Genomic DNA, 9694 nt, shown 5'->3' with positions numbered 1-9694 from the left:
CAGGCTGGTCTTGAACTTGCAGCAACCCTCCTGCCTCAGCCTCCTGAGTGCTGGGATTATAGGCTTGAAACATTTTTCTGGCTCTCACAAATTTTTGCAGTTGCATTTTTGTTTAACTCAAAATATTTTTATAGCAAATGCAATCCTGGGCAACAAAAGTGAGACAAGAGACATCGCAATACCTGACTTGAAATTATACTACAAAGTTGCTATAATAAAACTAGCATGATACTGGCAAAAAAGAAAAAACAGGCCTGAGGATCAATGGAACAGAACAGAAGACACAGACATACTTGGCCACCTTATCTTTGATAAAGGGGCCAAACAAGTTCACTGGAAGAAAGCCTCTTTAATAAGTGCTGTTGGAAAAACTGGCTTTCTACATGCCAAAGTCTTAAACTAGACCCATTCCTATCACCATGAACTAAGCTAAAATCAAAATGGATCAAAGATCTAAACATTAAGACAGAAACACTCAACCTACTAGAAGACAACGTAGGTAGAAATCTCATGGATACCAGGGTAGGCCGATGGTTCATAAACAAAAACCAAACTGCACAGGAAGTATGTCAAAGAATTAACCCTTGGATCTCATGTTTCTTGAGTATTTTCGCACTCAGTCTGAGACAACACTGGGGTGGACCTAAGTCAGCTGGTGATGGTGGATCTGGGTAATGTTTTATCTGGGGATTGGAAGGTTCTTGGTGCATGTGGAAGGTAGGAAGTCTATTTTGGGTCAGGAAGAAGTGTGACAAGGGGTCTTTTTGTGGTCTCCTCACCATGTTAGATCTCTGCCATGATGACTTGGAAGATTCATGTGAGCAAAAACCTGTCAGTCTTATTAAAAAGTATTTGCACATGTAAAGAAATCACCAACAGAGTTAAAAGAAAACCCACAGATTGGGAAAACGTTTTTTTCCAACTGTCCCTCAGACAAAGTACTTTTATCTAGAACACATAAACAATTGAAATAAATAAATAAATAAATAAATCTGGCCCCCCAAATTTAAAGACCCAATCCAAAAATGGGTATCTGAGATGAATACACAATTCCCAGATGAAGAAATACAAATGGCAGATAAATATATGAAAAAATGTTCAACATCATTGGTAATTAGAGAAATAAAATTTAAAACTACACTGAGATATTATCTCACTCCAGAAAAAATGGTTAACATCAAGAAATTAACCAATAACAAATGCTGGTGGGACTGTGGGGAAAAATGAACCCTTCTCCATTGTTGATGGGAGTATCAATTGGTACAATCACTGTGGAAATCAATATGGAGATTCCTCAAAAAATTAGGGTTGGAGGTTTCATTCTACACAGCTATTCCTCTTCTGGGGTCTTCCCAGAAGCACTGAAAATACCACAATGATATATGTGTAGCCATGTGTAAGTAGCACAATTTGTAATATCTAAATCCTAGAAACAACCCAAATGACTATCCACTGAAGAATGGGTAAAAAAGATGTGGTATTTGTACATAATGGAGTACTACACAGCCATAAAGAAGCATAAACCTTAAAAGCCCATGTGCTGCATGGAAAAAAAATAAGTATAAATTTGAGGTTTTTGTAAGTAAATGGGTACAACTGGAAACCATACTCATAAATGAAATAAATTAGACTTGCTTGTGTAAACACCAAATTGTCTTACTAGTTTAAAAACCTGAAAGAGTAAATAAGATCCAAAAATTACACTAAATATAGCAAAACAGAAACTGCACAAAGGGAAATTTTATTGTTTGATCAAACTTGCATCCTTGTATCTGGTAGCCTGAGCAAACATTTTGAAGATAACAATGTGTAATATAACAATCATTGTTAAATCTTGTTTGTGGTTGTTGTTGCTGCTGTCATCGTCATTTTGCTTTCATTGTTTTTTGTTTGCTTCTTGATTTTTCTGGGGTTTTTTCTCTTTAAAAATATTTTTTTTTTAATTTCTTTGACAACTACATGGCCCATAAGATATTTAGAAGTATGTTGTTTAATGTCTTCTTTATACTTAGCATGAGTTTCTTGTAGAGAACATACAGTTGAGTCTTGTTCCTTTAATGCACAAGCTCTGTTATTTAATTGATGCTTTAAACCCTTCGGGTTTCAGTGATTTTTTATATCGTTTGGGATACATTGATCATGTTTGTAAGTGTTTCCTATCTATTGCTTTTTTTTCCTCCCTCTGGGTTTAACCAAGCATTGTGAGATTCCATTTCCTCTCTCTGTGTCTCTCTCTGCCTCTCTGTCTCTTTGCCTGTTGTCTCTCTCCCTCTGTCTCTCTCTTTCTCTCTGTCTCTCTCTGTCTGTCTGTCTCTCTGTGTCTCTCTCTCTCTTTCTCTCTCTCTCTCTTTTTTACATTTTTCAAACATCTTCTGGCTGTGCAGCTCAGGCTGGCCTTGACCCCATTTTGTTGCCAGGCTGGTCTCAAACTCACAACAATCCTCCTGCCTCAGCCTCCCGAGCGCTGTGATTACCGGCATGAGCCACCACGCCCGGCTTCTCTGCTCTCTTACACATGAGTTATACTACCTTGTGCACCTCTGTGAGCATACTGGTATTTGGAATGCGCATTTACAGCTAAGCTAAACCCACTCGCCAATAGTGCTATGCCATCTCGCAGGCAGCCCACATACCTCCGGCTATGTTATCCACATGTCACAATCATCCAGTACATTGCTGGTCTCATTATTCCAACAACCTGTAATCTATTAGAGTGCAGACAGTGGGGGATTTTACATTGTCTTCAGTCATTCCCTCTCTAACATTCTTTATTTAAAAAGCAGACATAAATTTCTAATCTATATCATTTTCTGTTTCTCTGATGAAATTTTAATATTTCATGCAAGGTCTACTAGTGTAAAGCTCCTCGATTTTTGTTGGCCTAAAAAGTTCTTATTCCACAAATTCCATTGTTTTAATGTATTCAATAGATAGCCTAGTTGGTTTCATTTATACTGCTGGTTTATTATCATTCTTTGAAGAGAAAGATTTGTGTTATTATTTGTTTGCTTTTTTGTAAGAATCTTTTTGGTGTGGCTTGTACTCTGATTAAATACTATGAAGAAATGGAGCACAGTATAATAACTATTGTGTCCTCTTATCTGTGAAATTTCATTTTATTTTTTCATAAAATAATAAATAAATTGCTGTGTTATTCTGGGCTGCAAAAAAAGAGAGGGAAGCCATGTGATATTTAAATTTGCGTGTCCGCTTTATTTTACTTAACATGATGGTCTCGGTGCATCTATTGCTCTGCAGTAGACTAGACCCTGAATTCCAGCCTGGTGCGTTTCTCTTTCAGCACTTTAATGGTTCCGTTTCCCCTTGCGTGCATACGTCAAGGTTGATGTAAGTCTTATTTTTAGTCTCCTATAGATCCGTTGTTTTTCTCCTTTGAATTCTTCTGAGACTTTCCCTTTCCCCCGATTCTCCTTAGCCTGCCTGTGACATGCTGTTATGCGTGTGTCATCCTGCTGGATGTTCCCGCGGATTCCTGGATCTGTGCTCTGATGGCTGATACTAAGTTTAGAAAACTGTCAACCATGACTACTTCAAAGCTTTCTCCAGTTCCTGTATGTCTTTTCTTCAAGGTCCCCATTGTGTATACAGACAGCTTCTGTCATTGTCCCACGGCTCTCGGATGTGTGTTATTGCTTTCACTCTTGCTTTCTCTCTGCTCTGCAGGTCCGGACTTGTCTGTTAGGAAGCGGCGCGCCTGCAGGCCCAGCGTCCTCGCAGCTCTGTCCAGCCCACCGGGAGCACACTGGATCCAGTCCGCACTCCCGGCACGGCGTTTTGGATCCGCAGCCTTCCTCTGAGCCCCTCTTAGAGCCTCCCGCCGCCACTTGCAGTGCTCCTGCACACTATGTTTTTTCATGTACAGCCTGATTTAGTTTCAATTCCTGTTCTGATCATGTTAAAATCTCGGCCATATCTGAGTGCAGTTGTGCCATTTGTCTTGTCTTTTTAGATAGTGGAATTTTTTTTCTTTATCATATGGCTCTTTGTTTTTATGAAATCTGAACATAAGCTATTAAGTATAAAGGGAGCTTGGGTAAAAATGCTTTCAGTGTGTAAGTTTAGATTCACCTGGCCTGGGAGCAGACTGTGCTTATTGTTTGCTGTAGCTGTGTCAGGGACTAAATTGTCTTCTAATGTCCTTATTTTCTTTAAATAATTAAATTTTATTTCAGTGGTATGTGCTTGCAGTATACGATGTTTGCATTCGCCTTGGGGAATGGGAACCAACGTGTACCATAGCTGGATTCCTTCCGCCCTTCCCTCCACACCCACCTCCCTCCCTCCGCCTCTAACCCATTTTCAGGATTCTCCTCGTCATTCCCTGTTTAGTTCCTGTTTACAGCTCAGGGCCTCCTGTTATCTGCTGTTATGATCAAGCCCTCCGAGACAGGAAGGCTAGAGAGGCCTGGAGTTGGATATTTGCTTCTACCAGGTTGGCCAGGCCTTGGTCAAGCCCAAGTCAAACTAGCACTTTTAACCCTTTAAGAATAGCTTTGGTTGAGAACAGGCTGCCTATGTCAAAATGGTTCTACTCCCCCCCTCCTCCCAGAAGAATGCGTGGATTTTTTTCCTGCTTCCTTTTCTAGGAATTTGGTACAGTTCTTAGAGAGACAATTCAAGAAAGTGCATCCCACACCAAAATTGAGTACACAGGAGTCTTTTTTGTTTTTTGAGAGACAGTTTCTCACTTTGTGGAGTTTACACTCACCCTGAACTCTATGCAGTCTAGGCTGGCCTGGAATTCACAGCAATCCTCCTGGGATATCAGGGGCACAGAAATCTTGAATCTCTCAAGCTTGTCACCCTTAGTTTTAACACTTAATCAACTATCCTGTGTGGGTTTTTTTAACGATTCTTGACACTAGTGTCAGTTTGTGTTCCCAGTGAGCTGTGATTCTCTGGGTTCCGCTGTCTCTCTAGTTTTGGGAGCAGACATTTGCCCTGTAACTTCACTTCTCGGATAGATGCAAGAAGAGCTGCTGGTCTTTAGCTTGTTCAAGATAGGACTTATGATTTCCAAGATCTTCATATATCCAATTGGAAACTGGAAATCTCAATTACTTTTTTTTAGGAGGGTGCCAAGATGCTAACATGGGAAAAACAATGTTTGTTTTGATTAGAGCATGTTAGAATAATCAGGTTCCCATACAAAAGATTGACTTTCAATCCCTACCACATTTTGTATAGCAAAATTAAAACAAAATGTAAAAGCTAAAGTTATAAAACTCTTAGAAGAAAACATAAAAGTAGACCCTTATAAAAATAAAATAGGTAAATAGTAATTAGATCCTTGTGACCTTGAATTACACAATGGTTTCTTAAACTGCACAGTTAGCACAAAATCAAAAAGGGAAATTGACTCGTCCTAATGAAATGCTTTTGACAATCAAAAGCATTACCAAGAAAGTGACAAGATGATGACAGCAAAGGTATCGACAACAGAAAAAAGTAATCCAATTTCACCAAAATGTAACATTTTTGCAAAAAAGGAGACTACGAACACATTAAAAAAGCAACCCACAGAATGAGAGAAAACATTTACAAATAATGTACCTGATATGGTGTTGTCACGCAAAGTATATGAATAACTATTACAACTCAACAACAAAAATCCAAACGACTCAATTTTAAAATGAGTAATGGGAGGGAAAAGGCAGGGGTTGGAAAAAGAATCGACGCGTGCCATGCACATGTGCCAACACCACACAAGAAATGTAATCATTATGCACCACAAACATGGGCCAACAAAATTTAAAATTTACAAGATTGAACAAAGGACTTACACACTCATTTCTCCAAAGAAGGTGTACAGAATAGCCAATAAACACACAAAGAGATGTTCAGCATCCCTAATTAAGGGACTGCCAATCAAAAACACATGGAGATGCACTTCATATCCAGTTGTTGTGGTTTAGATCTGAAATATCCTCCCCCAAATTCTCATGTGCGTGGAAGTTGATTGGATTAGAGGGCACTGTGCTCATCAGCGGACTCATCCATTGATGGATTCAGAGCTGGAGGTGCTGTTAGGAGATAGTGCCTGGTCAAAAGAGGTGAGTCAGCAGAGGCATGACCTGGAAGGGAGGGTGTGTCTCCACCCCTGGCTCCTCCCTTCTCTGCTTCAGAGCCACTACGGGAGGAGCAGTTGTTTTCTGCCAGGCCCTACCACATACCATGCCTTTCCTGCCTTGGAGCCAGCAGCCCACAAACTGAAGATATCAGCAAAAATAAACCTCTCCCATTTTGAGTTCTAAGTGCATTATGTCCTAGCAATGGGAAAGTGACTGACACATCATTAGAATTGGTGTTATCAAAAAAGAAAAAAATAATAATAAGTGCTGGCAAGGATGTGGGGAAAGCGAGAAGGTAAAACATGCAGCTGCTGCAGAAAAGTGTGACTTTGCCTCCAAAACATTTAATATAGAACCACCATATGATCCAGCAATTCTACTCCTGCGTGCACACCCAGGAATAATTAAAAGCAGTGAGTCAAGCACGGATTTGTACATTTATTTTCACAGCGATGTTATTTATAGTAGCCAAAAGACAGGAACAACTCAAATGTTCATTGGCAGATGAATAGATGAACAAAATGTACAACACAATGGACTATTTATCCCTCCTTAAGAGTAAAATTCTGACACACACTACAACATAGGAGCAGCATGAAAACTTTATGTTAAGTGAACTGTACCAAGCAGTAAAGGCTGCATGTTATATGATTCCCCTTATACAAAATATCCAAAATGGGTAAATCAATACTCACAGAAAACATTAGTGATGAAATGTATTTATGTAAACTATGTCTCAATAAATATATATATATTAATATAAAAAGATATTTACTATAGAAAGTGTTATATGTGATATTAGGGATTAAACCCAGGGCCTAAGCATTCAGTTACATCCCAAGCTTCTGTGTGTGTGTGTGTGTTTGTATGTGTGTTTCACCTTAGATTTCTAAGTTGTTCACATTAGGCTCAAACATATGGTCCCCTTACCGCTACCTCCCAGAGTACTGGGATTACAGTACTAAAATAGCTACTGTTAAAAAGGCTGAAAATATCTAGTATAGGCCAGATTTTGGGGTGCCTTGAACCTTCATTTCTTGCTGGTGATAATAGAAATTGGTTCAATAGCTTCAGGGAAATATTTAGCACTATCTCTAAACTAAAATGTACTTATACTCAGCAATTCCTAGACAGACATTATTTCCAAAAGCCCTGAGTCCATATATGCTTCAAAAGTCACGCACACACACAGATGCACACACAGATGCACACCCAGGCACACACATTCTTCATAGCCCCCAGCAATAAAACAGTCCAAATATCCAGCCAGAGTACAATGGACTTAAGAATTCTGTCGTATTTATAGGCAGGATGTTTACACAGCCATACAAAATAAGCAACTACCACCAAAGTAATATAACTAAATCTCACAAACACAAAAAATGGACAAAAGAAACCGGATTCATAGAATGAACTCTGCATGCCTGTATTTAAATAGAGCTCAGGCACTAGTGAAGTTGACTTAGTGAGCCTTTTGGGGTCCCAGAAATATTTTATTTTTCAAGCTATGTGAGGAGTTATATAGGCATGTATGTGTTTAAACTTCACCCAACATATAGCTTTACTGAGTCAGTGTATTTCTCCGCATGTAAAGTTACACCTCCACATAAAATTAGATTAAAACACATACTCAAAAATGTTTATACGAACTTTTTATTTGAGGGGTGAAAGCCAGAGCTTTGGGCACACTTAGGAGTACTGTCGCTCAGCTAGTGGGTACATTTTTATATTGGAAACAAAGCAGATGCCCACCTGTAATAGCATCAATACATAAATCATGGTATATGGGTCTTACATAAAAATGTAAAATAAACCACTGGCATATACGAAGATACAAATGAATTTTAGAAACATAATATTGAACAAAGTGTGTGGAGTCACTCATGAGACAGCAATTTCACTGCTAGATGTGTGTCTAAGAAGACTCATGGCGAGTACTCAGACAGATGCTTGTACAGCCATGGCACCATTAGTCTTGAATATTTCTTGTAGTAGTCTATGTTTACAGTACGTAATGATTACATTCACTGTGGGGAGTTGGTACACGTCCCTAACAGATCTCAATTTTCCCCTTCTTCTCCACTCCTCCGCTTATAAAGTTTTGGCCACCATCAGATTCATTAGTTATCTTAGAAATACTTGTAAAGTTGAATATCCTATATACAGATTAGCAAGCAAGCTAGCAGGCCAAAAAATACATATAAAATACATAAAATGACTATATTAAATCAAGGTACACTTTTACACATACTGTCCATGCTGGATTACAGTTACTTTTCCCCCCTTTTTTTCCCTATCCTCTATCTCTTTTTTTTTGCAATTTTTTTTACATATTGGATCTCTCACATAAGAAAAAATGTGGTATTTAAGCTTGTGTGTCAAACACTATTCTGCTTAAATGGTTATGTTTTGATCTGCACTGTTTTGCTGTTATGCCCTCTTTTATCTCAATCTCCATTTTATTATTTACTTTTTTATTTTTATCCTTTTAATTAAGGGAAAAATAAATTTAAAATAGCAGGATAGATTATAGTAACCCACTTTGACTTTCCATTATCTTGATTTAAAGCCCTGTATTGCTCTCACCATCTTGTTCTGACTGATGTGCCTCTATTCTGTTTTGCTTGATAGTACCAGGTTCGAAAGTTTAGGCAACAGCTGTGAAGATAGTGGGATTCATTATGACGCCCATTCTGATTGACTATTATCTACTTTTGAAGACCTATAATGTCTCCAATGTTTTGGTTTTGCTGGTTTTGTTCTTTACTGTTTTGTTCAATTTTATTGTAACTGATGATATAGGCAATTCTATTAGAAATAGCGGGAGGCATTATGGTAACCATTGTTGATCACCTTGTATTATGCTTTTACATTATCTATTATGTCCACCCTTTTGATTTGACTGACTCTATTTTGTTATGTCTCATTTGGTTCTACTCTCTTCCAAAAAAGTGATAACTGTGGGAGCAACAAAACCCAAAATATGTAATTGTCATTGTACAAAAGAGAGGAAAAGAAAGTGCTCTAAACGATATAACTGCATGTATATTTAAGTGTATAAGATAGATAATATTACTGAGTTTTGTTGGATCATTGTACAGAACTGTTTGCAGTCTCACTGTTGGAATGTCCACTTTACAAGCTTTAATTTTGTAACTTGAACAATTATTTCTAAGATGACAATATGTAATCCATTAATTAGTGATTTCCTACTGTTTATTTTTTTCTGTAAATCTGTATAACATGTACCCTTTCTCTGTTTTTTTTTCTTTTGCTCCTTAAATAAAATTTAAAAAAAAAGAAGCTTGTGTGTCTGATCTATTTAACATTTATGGTTTCAAGGGGCATCCATTTTCCTACAAATGACGTAAGTTTAACCTTCTTCGTGGCAGAGTAATACTCCACTGTGAATCATGCCACATTTTCTCTATCCCTTCATCTGCTGATGAACACAAAGGCTGCTTCCAAGGTTTAGCTGTTATGAATTGTGCTGCTAGAAACATGGGAATATGTACATCACCCTGGTACAGTGCCATTAGCTTTTTCGGGAAGATACCCAGCAGGGGACTAGCTGGATTAGATGCAATTTCTATTACGAGTTC

General features: G+C 38.1%; 1 long non-coding RNA gene across 1 annotated transcript; it reads left to right on the top strand.

Annotated features, from left to right (window-relative positions):
• The first annotated feature begins 3378 nt into the window (after positions 1-3378).
• On the top strand, positions 3379-4198 carry LOC134475392 (uncharacterized). The gene is made up of 2 exons (XR_010046494.1): positions 3379-3572; positions 3685-4198. It is a non-coding gene; the product is annotated as an uncharacterized LOC134475392 (long non-coding RNA).
• The last annotated feature ends 5496 nt before the right edge of the window (positions 4199-9694 follow it).

This window comes from Cavia porcellus, unplaced genomic scaffold (assembly GCF_034190915.1).
Source record: "Cavia porcellus strain 051 isolate PalLab524CR breed Dunkin Hartley unplaced genomic scaffold, mCavPor4.1 scaffold_3, whole genome shotgun sequence".
Lineage (NCBI taxonomy): Eukaryota > Metazoa > Chordata > Mammalia > Rodentia > Caviidae > Cavia > Cavia porcellus.
This window is presented reverse-complemented; position numbering and strand designations above follow the sequence as displayed.